Raw genomic sequence first — 14,974 nt, forward strand, 5'->3', positions numbered from 1 at the left:
TTCCCTGCCCAGGCACTGACCCTGAGCACCTGCCAAAAGATATTTTTATTGCCTTTGGTTTCATTATAGATGACAAAACACATGGAATTGAATGTCTTTTCCCCAGGATTGAGTTGCTAGTTGTTTATTTCAAAACCAGATAGTATTTTCTGATTGAAGTTATTTATAAGCAGTTTGATTCTTTTTTTTTTTTTTAATTTTTGTTTAGTGTTTATTCTTGAGAGAGAGACACAGAGTGTGAGTGGGGGTGGGGGGAGCAGAGAGAGAGAGGGAGACACAGAATCTGAAACAGGCTCCGGGCTCCGAGCTGTCAGCACAGAGCCTGACGTGGGGCTCGAACCCACGAACCGTGAGATCATGACCTGAGCCGAAGTTGGACGCTTAACCGACTGAGCCACCCAGGCGCCCCAGCAGTTTGATTCTTAAAACCCTTTTTGATATTACTGGATCAGTGTGGACTATTAGTCCCATGTGACACATGTGTTGAGAGGACATATAAATTAAAGCATTGATAAGTTGACACCAAACATGGGAACTGAAGCAATCTCTGCCCATCAGATAAATAATCTACTGGTTTTAAGGTGACTTTTACTTTTGAGGGATATATAATTTCCTTGAAATTACTAGTTTTAGGAAAAGCCACAGTTATTTTTCCTGGGTTACTATGTTATTTTCAGTTATAATTTTGATACAAGAGCAAAGAGCAGATTTTGTCTAGCCCATTACCTTTTGTAACTTCAAACAATTATACTCTCTTAGACTTTAGCAAAGAAATTTTAGAGAAAAGACTTTTAAAGTCTTTCACCTCTCCCTACCAAGTACAGTTGACATTTTTAGGTCTAAATAACCAAGGATGTTTGAGCACATTCTTTAGCAAAGTAGTTAATATTTCATAATCAATTTTTTGGGATTGAACTATATGAAAGAAAATTTGTGATACCATTCTATGAAGTCTGTTAAACAACTTATTCTCATCAGTGAACATACAAGGTTCCTGTATCAATTCCTCTAGTAGGAACTGAGAATGATGAAAATTAATTTTAAATAAGGGAAATGAACATCTTTGAGTTCTGACCTTTTCCGTAGACAAAAGCAAACAATAAGACCCTGAATAATTGACATTCCTTCTCTGGAATATGAATATTGGGTTCTCCATGGCAAGTGTAAACTTCATATTTGTAAATTACTCTAGGGTGTTAGATTATCATAGAGATAGAGACAACTAAAGGAAATCATTGCATTACCTTATCAAGGACGTTTTAAGATAAGGTAAAATTATGTCTTTGAACGGAAAGATATCCCATCTTCATGAATTGGAAGACTTGATATTATAAAGGTGGCAATACTACCCAAAGTAATCTTCAGGTTCAGTGCAATCTCTACCAAAATCCTGGAGGCCTTTTTTCCAGAAATGAAAAAGTCGATCCTAAAATTCATATGGAATTGCAAGGGACTCTGAATAGTCAAAACAATCTTGCAAAAGAAAGTAAAGTTGGAAGAATCATACTTTCCAATTTTATTTATTTATTTGTTTGTTTGTTTGTTTGTTTGTTTTTATTTTAGGGCATGAGCAGGGGAGAGAGGCAGAGGGACACAGAGAGAGAATCCCAAGCAGCCTCCATGCTTAGCATGGAGCCCAGTGTGGAGCTCAGTCCCACGACACTGGGATCATGACTTGAGCTGAAATCAAGAGTTGGACACTCAACTGACTGAGCCACCCAGGCTCTTCACCCTTTCCAATTTTAGAAAAGCTACAATAATCAAAAGTGTGGTACTGGCATAAGGCTAGACATATAGATCAATGGAATGGACCTAAAAATCCAGAAATAAACCCATATATCTATAGTTATTTGAGTTTTGACAAGGGTGCAAAGACTATATAATGGTGGAAAGGACAATCTCTTCAGCAAAGGGTGCTGGGACAACTGGACATTGACATGCAAAATAATGAAGTTGAATCCCAACCTCACACTATATAATACAAGTGACTCAAAATGGCTCAAGGACCTAATTGTAAGAGCTAAAACTCTTAGAAGAAAACATAAGGGTAAATCTTCATGACCTTGGATTTGGTAATGGATTCTTAGAAATGACACCAAATGTATAAGCAGCAAAAGAAAAAAAAAAAGAGCTAAATTGGACTCCCTCAAAATTTAAAGCTCTTTGCATCAAAGGACACTATTAAGAAAGTGGCAAGGGGCGCCTGGGTGGCTCAGTCCGTTGAGTGTCCGACTTTGGCTCAGGTCATGATCTCGCGGTCCGTGGGTTCGAGCCCCGCGTCGGGCTCTGTGCTGACAGCTCAGAGCCTGGAGCCTGTTTCAGATTCTGTGTCTCCCTCTCTCTGACCCTCCCCTGTTCATGCTCTGTCTCTCTCTGTCTCAAAAATAAATAAACATTAAAAAAAAATTTTTTTTTAAAAAGAAAGTGGCAAGAAAATCTAGAGAATTGGATAGGACATTTACTAATTTGATAAGGGCCCTAGTGTCCACAATGTATTAAAAACTCTTAACAACTCAACAACAAAAAGACAACCCAATTAAAATATGGGCAAAGGCTTGATTGGACATTTCTCCAAAGAAGATATAAGAATGGCTAGCACACTTCTGAAAAGATGTTCAACATGCATTAGTCATTAAGGAAATGCAAATAAAAAATCATAATGAGGTACTACTTCATGCCTACAAGAATGGCTATCATCAAAGCAAACAAACAGAAAAGAAGTGTTGGTGAGGATGTGGAAAAATTGGAACTCTCCTGCTTCACTGGTGAGAATGTAAAATGATGTAGCTACTGTGAAAAACAGTTTGGTGATTCCTTAAAAAGTTGAATATAGAATTACCATATGACCCAGTGATTCTGCTTCTAGGTATATACCACAAATAATTGAAGATATATAGTCAAACGAATACTTGTACACAAGTGTTCATCACAGCAATATTCACAGTAGGTAGAAGGTGAAAACAATTCAAATGTCCATCAATGGATGAATGAACAAAATGTGATCTATCCATACAATGGGATATTTTTCAGTCATAAAAGGAATGAAGTAATGATATTTGCTACAACATGGAAGAACCTCAAAACATCATGCTAAGTAAAAGAAGGCAGACACAAAAGGTCACATACCCAGAATAGGTAAATCCATAGAGACATAAGGCCTGTTAGTGGTTGGCCAGCCTGGAGCAGGGGGATGGTAGTGACTATTTAATGAGTACGAGGTTTCATATTGGGGTGACTAACAAGGTTTGGAACTAGGTAGAGGTGAAAGTTGCACGATATTGTGAATATACTAAATGTCACTGAATTGTACACTTTAAAATGGTTGATTTCATGTTATGTGAATTTTTAAAAATTATGTCATATAGTTTTTATGATCTCATAAATAACTGTGGCTTTGCTGTCATAGTTACCTTGTGACTGTTGGAACCCATGTGCTTTGCAGCATTTGTATGTTGGGAAAGTTCTTTCCAACTGTGGGCAAGAAAACTCAAAGATGGATGATCCCAAGTGGGTTTCTTTCTAAAATAACAATTGAGAAATATAATTTTGTTTTCAAATTTTTATTCATAGAAGGTGGTAAAACTACCTTGAATAGGCCCTGGGTTGTTTTAAAATGTGATATGAACTAATGTTTGTTAGTTTCTTTATTTAACTTAAAAAAAACTATGTTTAAAATAACTGTATATTATTTGGTTTTTTGAAAATTAAGAGTAATTTTAAAGAATCTACTATATATATATATATATATGTATATATATACATATATACATATATATATATATATATATATATATATATATATATACATATATATATATATATGCAATTGGAATTTTCTGATGGTTTGTTGTCCTGCACTGCTAGTGATTTTTGTGACAGTTTCTAAAATCATCACATGTGCTTTGTATTGTCAGCGGAATTGGTGTCAGATATAAGAAGGTTCTGTTTTCAGATCAGTCAAGGTGGGCTTGTGTGATAAAAATCTTAGTAGTTTTTTTTTTTTTTTTTCAAATCTTACACCTGTTTTGTTTTTGAAGGAAGGACTTTAGGTTAGATTTGGCAAAATATCTGGCATTGAAAAAGCTTCTCGTTCAGAAACGTAGAAATGCTATACCAGTGATCATAAAGCTTTTCTTTATGATGAAATTGATGCTTTTGTCTCATAGTTCTGCTTCTGGCCCTGTGTTATTTGTGGACCTGTTTCTCTAGCAGATATATTCTAGTTGTGTTGCACACTCCTACCTGATTCCTTATAGGACTCAAAATATGCCATCCAGGCTTAGAGTTTGTAGATGTGAAGCAAACAAAGCTAACTGGTCTGCAGTGGATTGAATCCACAGCTTTTGGCATCATCATCATCATCATGTTCCAATAACTGAACTAGAGTGTAAGAGAATAAATGCCTTACTTGAGCAAAGGCTTTGCGATTTCAAACTTAGAGGGGATCTGGCAAAAGCGTAGCAAAGTGTCTGGAATAAATATTATAAGCTGAAGTTGTGCGTAAGTGTGAATAGTCAGCTTAAAATAATTGCTTCTGACTTCCACAAAATTAGGAAGATCTCCTTTTTGTTATGTTCATTGGATAATGTTTTAAAATAAGGGGTCAGTTTTTAAGTTGTGGAGAATTCAAAGTTAAGTTTTTCAATAAATTATTAATTAGGAAGAATTTCCAACAAGAGCTAGTGTAACTAGACATGGTACTGCTGAACCATGACAGCCACAGGAGAAAACAAGGTATGTAGATGAGGCTGCCACTTACTGGGGGTGTCTGTTTGCTCCAGGACCCTGCCTTTGAACAGGAGCTTAGTGCATTTCCTTGTACAGTTTACTCAAACTTTCTGTGCCTTAGTTTCCTCACCTTGGCAATTAGAATAATAGAATCCATCACATATGGGTGTTACCAAGAACGAATTAGTTAATGTAGTTAAAGCTCTTAGAACAGTGCCTGACACAGAGTAAAAGCTTGATGTGAACATTAGAGACCTAAGAATCACGGTGAAAGGTAGCTAGGAGCTACTTTGGTGAAGGGTGCTTTTATGTGTTTACATTCACAGATCCCTATAGTTCCCACCCTCTGTCATGTGCCTGTGCACCGTTCTATCTGAGGTTCTGAGGGCCTCTGGTATACTCACTTTAGGGCCATTTTATTGGTAATGGGCATCTCAACCAAAGAGAATGCTTTGGGAAAAAAAAAAAAAAAAAAAAAAAACGAACTCAAAAGCAGTGGTTTTTCAGCTGCTTCCTGAGAAATTTGAAGATTGCATGAAGCGTCTCTAGTGGTTTGTTGAAAACACATAGTTACCGTCTCATTCATTTGCTGAGAGATACTGTGTGCCCATCATTGGCCCTGGGCAGAGTGGGACAACATCGGTGTTAAGGGTCAGAGACACAGATGATGATAATATGGTTCCTTGGTCTGGAACTCACAGGGTAGACCATTTTTTGGTACCACTACAATCCATGCCAGGAAAGCCCCAGGGCTTTGAATGGCAGAGCATCAGAAAAGAGCATATCCTTAATGGTGTGCATTCTTGAAGTTGTAAGGCCCACATCCGTTGATTTTTTCCTCTCTGTTAAGCCATCTCAAACTTAACCAGAAGAGGGACAGGGAAACTCATTGGTGGAAAGAGTATTAAAATTACTGATTTTATGAATCACCTAAAATTACAGATTTTAGAAATCATCTTGTTCTGATCTATTATCAGAGAAAATTGAGTTTGCTTTATTTCCGTTTATATTTTTTTCATTTCTGCTAGAATTTTAATAGTTTTAAATTGCTAGTTTGTATTTTTTTTCTTTTTAAAATTTTTTTTTAACGTTTATTTATTTTGGGGACAGAGAGAGACAGAGCACGAACAGGGGAGGGGCAGAGAGAGAGGGAGACACAGAATCGGAAGCAGGCTCCAGGCTCTGAGCCATCAGCCCAGAGCCCGACGCGGGGCTCGAACTCACGAACCATGAGATCGTGACCTGAGCTGAAGTTGGACGCTTAACCAACTGAGCCACCCAGGCGCCCCTAGTTTGTATTTTTACAACCACATTTTACTCTCCTTCCTCCCTGCCTCCGGCCCTGGTTTTTCTGTTTGTGTATAGTTTTGATGGAAATGAATTAGGAAAGGAGATTGATGAGATTGGGTTACTCAGCTTCCTAAAAGGTACTTTATCTCTCCTCACAAAGTGATGAGATGCTGCTTTTTTCACAGGGCTGAATTGCAGCTGCCCAAGCAACAAGTGGACCTTTAAAGATGCATACAGGGCTGCAAGAGATGAAGGGAGAAAGTGGAGAGACCAATGAAGGGAGGAAAAAGCATGTTTCCTGGGTAAATAGTATGCTTCTGAATTTTAACAAGTTTCTTGCCATACTTTGTAACTCCTAAGTCTTTAAAGCTATATTTAGTCTTTGTGTTATTGTTAAACATTCTTTATTTTCTCCTCCCTTGGTTTTTATTGCTGAGCTCTTTGATCAAATGATTTTTTTTAATTAATCTAAAAATATTTATTGAATATATAATTTAGGTGAAATCCTAGATGCCTTGATAGGAACTTCTTCTACCTTAGGCTGGTTATTGGATATAATAAAAGTTGAGCTGTGTATTGTGTCTCTCTGATGTGCAAGTTTAGTCTGAGGTCAGCTTTTAGTTTGAGTGCAAGACTTATACTTCTGCTTCATTAAATAACTGACTTGAAAAACTAGAACACTTGTTTGAATGCCACTTACCCAAACCATACTCTCAGGCTGCCCTCAGGAATAGGAAACACTTTTCAATGCTAAATATAATACTAAAGACAAAGCAGATGAGCAAACAATTAATGTAAGCCTTCATTTGCTGAAGTAGATGTGACTTACTTACGGTTTTGGGGTGGTTTTTTTTTTTTTGGTCATTTATTTATCAAGTTGTGAACTCAATTTATTCTGTTTCTAAGCCACTCACAAGCTTTAGACTTTCGCATTTTGTTGTTGTTGGCTGTTGTTGTTAAACTTATTAAATAAAGGAAATCTATTGTATTAGTCTTCATTATAAAGTTAAGAACTTCAGTGTGCTGAATAGAAGTTTTTGGAAAGAAAGGGGAGGAAATGGAGTCAGAGTCAGTGATGGTATATAATGCTGGAAGTTCTGTGTTCAGCGTCCTGACGTAGACAACTGCACAGCAACATCACTCCTCCGCAGGTTTGGGGCTACCCAGTCCATGGGAATGTTTCTACTGTTGGAGCTTCTGGAACTTCCTGCCTTATGGCGGACTGCAGCAGGACTACTGTTTAGATATAGGACACATTCCAGCTTGCTCATTCTTTAAATTTGAGGTGTAGATTGAGTAAAAACTACTTCGTGGCCTTGCATGTCAATCCTCTAAATTAAAAAGAGCATAAGTTTTTTCACATGTGAACTTTTATATACATTTTCTAATGCTCACCTTCACGCCAACTGTTCCAGTCATCCTGGTCTCCTTGCTGTCTGCAATCAATCCAGAGTCAACCCAGAAATGTTCCTGCCTCAAATCTTGTCCTTTCAGATAGCTACATGACTCCTGCCCTCTTTCACCTTCAGGTGTCTGCTGTGGGGACAGAGTTAATAGGAAAGGCAAAGCCAAAATTGGACTCATGAGGAATTCTCTGTTATTTCAGTCTGTTTACCTACTACCTGGCGACACTGAGCCATCTTGCCTCGCTCCAGCCTAGCTCATTGTCCTGCTCCACTCGTACCTATCAAGTACGATGTTTTGTTTACGCTATACATCATGATTTTTCTGTGTTCCCTTTAAGAGCTTTCAAAATTGATCTTTGACTCTTAAAGGCACATACCATTTGACCCAGCAATTGCATTTCTAGGAATTTATCTCACATTTAACCTCATGCAGGTATGCAGGTAGCCCTGTTCCCCTTCGGCCTCTGTTGAATCCTCATGCGTACTTCCTATCCCAACGGCACTTGCACCGAGACTCGTTAGCTCTTGCTACCGTTATTTTGTTGTGGCCATGTGTCATGTCCCCCTCTAATAACTTGGGCAACTGCCTGCTTATTTGCCTAAATTGCAGTGGACTGGAGACATTTGCACAGTAGCTGATTATATCCCCTTTCAGGTTTCTTCTTTTGAACTCCTGTTCCCTTACAGCAATGTTCCCTTAAAGCAATATGGCTGGAACTCCTGTTTGCTTGCAAATATCACAAACTGTTACACTTTTTGTGTTGTGTTTTTTAGATATTTAGGTAATTAAGCATATAAGCAGGTACTGGTGGTACTCTACTTGACAGCACACTAGAATCACCTCAGAAGCTTTATAAAATACCGATGCCTGGTCATTCCTCCGGAGATTCTGAGACAATTTATCTGGGATGCGGTGTAGGCATTGGCATTTTGTATTTAATTTTTTGGTAATTTTTTAAAATTCCAGGATAATTAGCACACAGTGTCATACTAGTTTCAAGTGTACGATACAGTGATTCAACACATGTATGCATTACTCACTGCTCATCATGATAAGGGTACTTGTTTCCCTTCACCTGTTTCACCCATCCCCCACCCACATCCCCTCTGGTAACCATCTGTTTGTTCTTTATAGTTAAGAGTCTGGTTTTTTGCTTGTCTCTCTTTTTCTTTGTCCATTTGTTTTGTTTCTTAAATTGCATAGATGAGTGAAATCATATGGTATTGGTCTTTCCCTAGCTTATTTCACCTAGCATCATACTCTAGATTCATCCATGTTGTTGCAAATGGCAAGATTTCATTCTTTTTCATAGCTGAGTAATATTTCTGTGTGTGTGTGTGTGTGTGTGTGTGCGCGCGCGCGCATGCACGCATGTGTGTGTACATACTACATCTTCTTTATTCATCTATTGATGGAAACTTGGATTGCTTCCATAATTTGTTGCTTCAATAAATGTAAGGATGCATATATCTTTTCAAATTAGTGTTTTCTATTCTTTGGGTAAATACCCAGTAGTGGAATTACTAGATCATGTGGTAATTCTATTTTTAATTATTTGAGGAACCCCCATACTGTTTTCCACAGTGGTTGCACCAGTTTGCATTCCCACCAACAGAGCACGAAGATTCCTTTTTCTCCACATCCTCACCAATACTTGTTTCTTGGTTTTGATTGTAGCCGTTCTGACAGGTGTGAAGTGATATCTCACTGTGGTTTTGATTTGCATTTCCCTGATGATGAGGGATGTTGAGCATCTTTCCATGTGTCTATTGGCCATCTGTATGTCTTTGGGAAAATGTCTGTTCACGTATTCTGCCAATTTTTAATTGAATTATTTGGTGTTTTTTGGTGTTCAGTTGTATCAGCTCTTTATATGTTTTAAATACTAACCCTTTATCAGATGTGTCATTTGCAAATATCTTCTCCCATTCAGTAGGTTGTCTTTTAGTTAATTGTTTCCTTTGCTGTGCAGAAGCTTTTTATTTTGATATAGTCCCAATTGTTTATTTTTTCTTTTGTTTCCCTTGCCTCAAGAGACATCTCTAGAAAAATGTTGCTATAGACAATGTCAGAGAAATTATTGCCAGTGCTCTCTTCTAGGATTTTTATGGCTTTGGGTCATTTAGATATTTAATACATTTTGAGGTTAGTTTTTGTATGATGTAAGAAAGTGGTCCAGTTTCACTCTTTCGCATGTAGCTGTCTAGTTTTCCCAACACCATTTGTTGAAGAGACGTTTTCCCTGTTGTATATTCTTGCCTCCTATGTCAAAGATTAATTGACCATATAATCATGGGTGTATTTCTGGGCTCTCTATTCTGTTCCATCAATCTATGTGTACCATACTATTTTGATTACAACAGCTTTGTAGTATGTCTTGAAATCTGAGGTTACGATACCTCCAGTTTTTTTGTTCTCTTTTTAAGATTGCTTTGGCTATTCGGGGTCTTTTGTGGTTCCATATAAATCTTGGGATTATTCTAGTTCTGTGAAAAATGTTATTGGTATTTTGCTAGGGACTGCATTATTTAATGTACCTTGTTTTGCATAGTATGAACATTTTAACAATATTTGTTCTCCCAATCCATTAGTGTGGAATATCTTTCCATTTGTTTGTGTCCTCTTCAATTTCTTTCATCCGTGTTTTATAGTTTTCAGAGTACAGGTCTCTCACCTCTTTGATTAGGTTTATTCCTAGGTATCTTATTGTTTTTGGTGTAATCGTAAATGAGATTGATTCCTTTATTTCTCTTTCTGCTGCTTCATTATTGGTGTATAGAAATGCAACAGATTTTTGTATATTGGTTTTATATCCTGTAACCTTACTGAATTCACTTATCAGGTCTAGTACTTGTTTGGTGGAGTCTTTAGGTAGGCATCAGCACTTTAAAAAACAGCCTGGGAGGTTTCCCTGTGTGATCAAGTGTGAGGACCAGAAACACTATTGATTTTTCTATATTGGTGATGACTCTGGTCATTTTAAACTCATCATAACCATGTAAAGGATTCCTTTGGGTTTATGAATATACAATGGTGTTATATATAAAAACTTTTTGCCTCTGGATTTATAGTATTTGTATTTCTTATTTGTTTTCATGTTACTTCATATTGGAAATAAGTTCTGACACTCTATTAACAGTGATGATTAAATACGTCTTCATTTTTTGCCTATTTTTAATGATTACATGGCTCATTTCTTCTTTGAAGTATAATATTGGCATTTGGTTTTAAATAGATACTCTAATAAGGGGAAGAAAGTACACCTTTATTATTCGTTTTAGAATTTTTAAATTAGGAATAGGTATTGAATTTTAACGGCTGAATTTTTGGTATCTGTTAACATGACACGGTTTTAATTTAAGCTATTCTTAGATTATGTTTACTATTATTTTCTTTTAGACTTGAGCATAAATTCTAAGTAAGCTTTGTCTATAGTTTTCTCTCTTTAGCCAGCTTTAGGACCAGGTTAGTACAATAAACTATATAATGTGTATCTTGGCCTATTTTAGGCGTAATTTCTATATTATGAATTGTTTCTGGAGAGTTTGAAAGTACTCACTAATAAACCATCAGAGGCTAGTGGCTGTGTGGGAGTGTCATTTTTTTAAAGATGTTAGTCTAGTTAGGTATTCTATTTCTGCCAGTGTTAGAATTTTACATTTTTAATAGGAAATCCATTTATTTAATTTTATCCAAACTTATTAAGCACATGACACTCCCTTACAATTTTATTGCCTTTATGTCCTGTTTTCCAACTTCATCATTTCCTTTTTTGAAAAAATTAAATTTACGTTTAGTCTGTTCACAGGAAATTTATTAGAAATAGAAAACTTTATTAGGTTGTTATTATTAATAGTTATTAATTATTAGAAATGAGAAAACTTTTAACATATAAAAAGAGGCTGTGAAAAATCAGTTTCCACTCCTGCTCCTCAGGTGGGCAGTTCCCTCTCCTACGCAGCAACTCCTGCCTATTTCTTAAGGTTCCTTCCAAAGTATTTTGGGTTTTGCTTTCAAAATCTCTAACTCCTTTCTTTAAAAAAAAAAATTTTTTTTAATGTTTATTTTTGAGAGAGAGAGAGACAGAGCACACGAGTGGGGGAGGGGCAGAGAGAGGGAGAGAGACAGAATCTGAAGCACGTGCCAGGCTCTGAGCTGTCAGCACAGTGCCGGACGTGGGGCCCGAACTCACGAGCCGTCAGATCATGACGAAGTCGGACGCTTAAGTGACTAAGCCACCCAGGTGCCCCTCTAACTCCTTTCTTTAAAAAAAAAAAAAAAAAGTTTCTCTAGGTTTTTTTTGTTGTTTGTGTCTCAGTATTATTAGCTGGTGTGCTTAGTTTTTTTTTTTTTTTTTCTTAACAGTACTCAAAGCAATGTTTGTCTTATGTTTTTTTCATTGTCCATAGATACCTTGTGTAGTGATTTTGTTACATTTTCTAACTTGATTATTGTCATTTCAGAGCTTATCTCTTTCAAGCAGATTATTGTTGGGTTTTGTCTTCTGTTGAACCAGTCTTGAAGATTCTATAACTTATGTGTAAATTTATCCTCTTTAATTCATGGTTGTTATTGCATTTGTCATATTTTCTATAAATGATTTGTTTCTTGATTTTTATATTAGTTGTCTCTTTTCTGTTATACCTTCTGTTTTGGAGAATGTTTTTTTTTCTTTCCTTTTAACTTTTAAACATTTTAAAGGTGAACAATCTTTTGAGTTTTCTTAGTGCCAAAAATAACATTTGTTTCTATATTTATTTACTCTCATCAAAGCAAAGAGGAACTTTTCTTTCCTTCCATATAAGGAAACTTCACTTCTCCCTGTTTTGGCTTCCTCTCTCCTTATCTACTCCCATTATTTTCCCCTTTCACATTTTACATTTGTTCTGTGAGGTGTACTAATCTTCGGGGCTTCAACCTGGTGCTCACAAGTATTTTGCTATTCTTGATTCGGTTAGTTAACAACCACCGAGGTCTCACTCTAAGCTGGACGGACGCTGAGGTTGGTGCAGGAGATGTAAAGATGAAAGCAGTTCGGACCCTGCCTTCAAGGTCCCCTGTCTGGTTGAGGAGGTGGCGTGCATGCAGACTAACAGTGGCAAAAGATGTGATGTGTCAGGTGTCTCGGAGACACGGAGGGAGGGAGAGAGTGAAGTTTGGTGAGTCAGCAAAGGCATCCTGGGAGCTGAGTTATATTGTACCAGTAGAGCTTTGCAAGATAGAGGATAAAACAAAAGGGCAAAAGCCTGAAGATACCCAAGTTCATCATAGCCTAAAGGTACCCAAGTGGCTGGAGATGAGACTGAACAAAGGGATGGTGGGCCAGATTGTAAAGCACCTCGAATGCCTGTCCAACAAGTTCCAGTTTGTCTTATCCTGTGGGCTGCATCACAACGGTTTTAAAGCAAGGGGGCACCATGCTCGAGTTTATATTTAGAAAGATAACTGTGGCTCTCAGGTGAAGCATGGGCTGCAGGAAGTCAGTTAAGCAGCTATGGCAGTCATCCAGGTAAGAGATGTTGGGAACTCGAACAAGGTGGTAGCAGTGGTGATGGAAAAGAGAGAATGAGGTGTTTTGAAGCAGTGTCTAAAAGCGCTAGGGTCTGACTCAGGTGAGATTGGGAATTAGTGGTTGACTGAGAGGGGTTGGTTGGTTTGTTTTAGGGAAGGCGATGACCAACAGTGGAAACATTGGCCAACTTATGGAGTGGGGTAATGGATGCAGGGGGGCTGCAGAGACTTATTTGGAGAGACAAGAGTTCATTTTAGGACTTGTCGAATTCAGGAAACCCTGAAGAGATGTAGGGAAACATATCTAGGAGCAGTTAGAAGCATGGGTCAGAAAGTCAGGTGTGTTGTGAGGGCTGGAGATAAATGGGTGGGACACACTTGCTCTGAGGATGTCAGAGTCGTGAGAATAGACATAAACCCAGAGGTAGAGCATGTAGACAGAAAATAAAAGGGTTGGGATGGCTTCTGGGCAAAGACCAGTTCTTTATGTTCAGGAAATGGAGACGTCCTGGGCACTCTGATAACATGTCCCACACAGGGTGGTGAGAGCTTTTTCACATGGCTTATTTTATCTTCTCAATAGCCCTGTGTATGGAAATTATTACTACTCTACTTTGTGGGCCAGAAAACTAAGACTCCAAGGCATTGTTACTAATCTAGTTAGTGGGACTGCAAACCAGATCAAAATGCCAAATCGATGCTAGAAGAAGAAAGAGCCGTGTGGAAGAGATGATTTCCTATAAGGGACAGTGGCCAGCAGTGGCCACCACAGGTCCAGTAGGATAAGAAGCCAAGCCACTGGTTTTCCCAGTTAGAAAACTGGTAGCGATCCCAGCCTGCCCAGTTCCCACAGAGTTCCTAAGTCAGCTCTCACTGGAGTGTGGAGAAGCTGAGGAAATGCAGGTGGCTATTGACTGCAGCTTTTGGAGACGGCTCAGTGGGAGAGGATTGACAGGATACCTTGTCTGCCGGGTGGCATCACTGTGTTTACAGATCAAGTGTTTTGAATTGCTCATCTTTTTTTTTCTTTGAGGTCTTATGTCTTATATTGCCTTGTTTCTAGGCTTCTGCTACAAAAAAAAAAAAAAAATCAAAACTCTGCTGGATTTCTTTCACATAATCTGCTTGTTTAACTTGTTTTCTTGGAGTTCTTTTTTTTCTCTTCCCTTTTACACATTGCTTTTAGATATTTCCAGGCTGTGTCTTAGTGACCCTCTTTGATTGCTAATTAGGTGAGACCCTGGGAATTCCTCCTTGTTTCTTTGAGGTCTTTCCATTCTGGAAGTGGTTTTCTTCTGTCATTTCAATCTTTTGTTCAATTCAGCTTCATCCAGAATGCTAATTCATAGCCTGTGTGTGTCTTCTGGATAAGAATTTGTTCTTACACTCTGACAACAGGAGAGCCCAGTGCTGAGAGCACGTACTCTGGAACTAGGGCCTGCCTGGGTTCAAATCCTGACCCTGCTGTCTACTTGCTAGCTGAGTACCCTGGGAGTTACTTAGCCTTTTTGTGCCTTAGTTTCTGCACCTGTGGTTGGAGGCGATAATACCAAGGGTTGTGCTGAGGACTAAATGAACTGCTGCATCGCGAGCGTGCAGAATACACAGTGTCTGGTGCGTGTCATGTGTTCTGCTGTTGTTATTGCTGTTGGTGTTGTCTTGGAGGAAATAGGAGAGATTACCTTTTCTTGATTATCTTTCGGACCACACAAATTCTAAGTGATACCTTTATAGACTATTAGAGCCTTACTTGAAAAACTAGGAATAAGTAAATTCTGGGAGCCAGGTAGCATTCCTTCAGATTTTAAAGTAATTCAGCGATGAACAACTTTGACTTAGGTCCAGATGCCACATCTGGATGCCCGTTGTGTGACCTCACCCTCCCCATGGCAGTGTTTGATTGCTCTCCCTAAAATACAGGCTGTAAAATTTTTATTTCTATCTTACTGAATAGTTATTTAAAAAAACTGTTAGTTAATTTTGCTTACCCCATCTGCAAATAATAGATGCTGGCCAACCAGCGCACAGAAGTTAAGTG

At 38.0% G+C, this 14,974-nt stretch overlaps 1 protein-coding gene across 2 annotated transcripts in view; it reads left to right on the forward strand.

The window, feature by feature from the left end:
- Positions 1–3,444: 3,444 nt before the first annotated feature.
- ZHX3 (zinc fingers and homeoboxes 3) overlaps positions 3,445–14,974 on the forward strand; it is a 64,617-nt gene continuing 53,087 nt past the window's right edge. For both annotated transcript variants that reach the window (XM_042930963.1, XM_042930962.1), the window contains exons 1-2: positions 3,445–3,507; positions 6,204–6,320. The gene's annotated coding sequence lies outside the window, so the exon portion shown is untranslated. The remainder of the gene's footprint in view (positions 3,508–6,203; positions 6,321–14,974) is intronic.

This window comes from Panthera leo, chromosome A3 (assembly GCF_018350215.1).
Source record: "Panthera leo isolate Ple1 chromosome A3, P.leo_Ple1_pat1.1, whole genome shotgun sequence".
NCBI classification, from domain to species: domain Eukaryota; kingdom Metazoa; phylum Chordata; class Mammalia; order Carnivora; family Felidae; genus Panthera; species Panthera leo.